This window comes from Penaeus monodon, chromosome 34, assembly GCF_015228065.2.
Source record: "Penaeus monodon isolate SGIC_2016 chromosome 34, NSTDA_Pmon_1, whole genome shotgun sequence".
NCBI classification, from domain to species: domain Eukaryota; kingdom Metazoa; phylum Arthropoda; class Malacostraca; order Decapoda; family Penaeidae; genus Penaeus; species Penaeus monodon.
This window is the reverse complement of record NC_051419.1, coordinates 32,911,506-32,912,653: the sequence shown is the minus strand read 5'-3', so window position 1 is coordinate 32,912,653 and position 1,148 is coordinate 32,911,506. Positions and strand designations below refer to the sequence as shown.

The 1,148-nt window shown below is 34.6% G+C and overlaps 1 protein-coding gene across 1 annotated transcript in view; it reads left to right on the top strand.

The window, feature by feature from the left end:
* The window catches only part of LOC119594751 (guanine nucleotide exchange factor MSS4 homolog), a 9,115-nt gene continuing 7,967 nt past the window's right edge, over positions 1-1,148 (top strand). Inside the window, exon 1 of the mRNA XM_037943842.1 lies at positions 1-187. The gene's annotated coding sequence lies outside the window, so the exon portion shown is untranslated. The remainder of the gene's footprint in view (positions 188-1,148) is intronic.

Here is a 1,148-nt window from a genome sequence, read left to right as displayed (position 1 = left end):
GTCGACACGCCGATCGGTCCGGAGGAGGTTGTGCGTGACTTGCCTTTTGGAATCAATTATTACCTTTTCGCTGCGTGTCAGCTTGTGAAACATCCCTCCATCTGAAGCCAGTTTAGAGACATATATTATCTCGTGATATTGCAAATCGGAGAAGGAGAAAGGATATATAAAACCCATTTCTCGCCTCGTAAGTGACAAGGCATGATTCTACTTTCTTCTCTAGTTCAACTTCCTGTGTTACAGTTTTTACTATGTTTTGAATTTGTGTAGGTATTTTTTTTTCTTTTTTATTTGAAAAGTTTGTTGGATGGTTATATAGAAACTAAATTATACTACAAATCTTGAGCACATTTAAGAATGTAGATTGATAAATGTGTTTGAACTGGGGTGAGTTTGAATTATTCTTAAATCAAATTAATGTTTTTATTCATCACTTCTCTTAGTAGTTATTCAGAACAAGTCCCAGTAATTGAAGGTTTTGTAAATCTTTAGATGACAAACCCAGTTGGCTCCAAAATGGGGTCTTTTTTATGTATATGATATGAGGGAGTTCTTGCCAAAATCTTATTCAGATTTGCTGTGATTGACAACAGATGAGTTACAATCTAAAATCCAACACAACAGCGGGAAATTGTGAAGTGATTATTTTGGACACAGTGCTTTGCAAAATAGAGCTTGGACTGTTTCTTTATGTGATGATAGATTGCCATCGAGGTCTATAAGCCAGTCTGTCTTGCCAGAAAATTTATGTTCGAGGTTTGTTGGGCTTTACCAGAGCGCTGCTGGCACCGAGGCTTCGTAGACTGTCATAAGGCTAGCAGTGGAGGCATGCGTGTCTTCCAAATAATTATCAGAAAATTTTACATTTGAAATTATTATTGTTTTGTTTTCTTTGTGTAGTATATAAGGCTTTTATTCTAAGCATAATTCATCCTTGTTGCATTGTTTGTGTATTTGGATATGGTTTTATATATAATCAAAAGGCAGTGATTTGTATTTTTGCATTGGTTTCATCATTTCTCATTACTGCATTACATTCCCCATTGATTTAGATTTCTTCATTCCATATTCTCAGTATTCTAAATAGGGGAAAGATCTAAATTTATTCTTCAAAGAAGAGCAAAAATAGTTGGATAATTTTACATTGA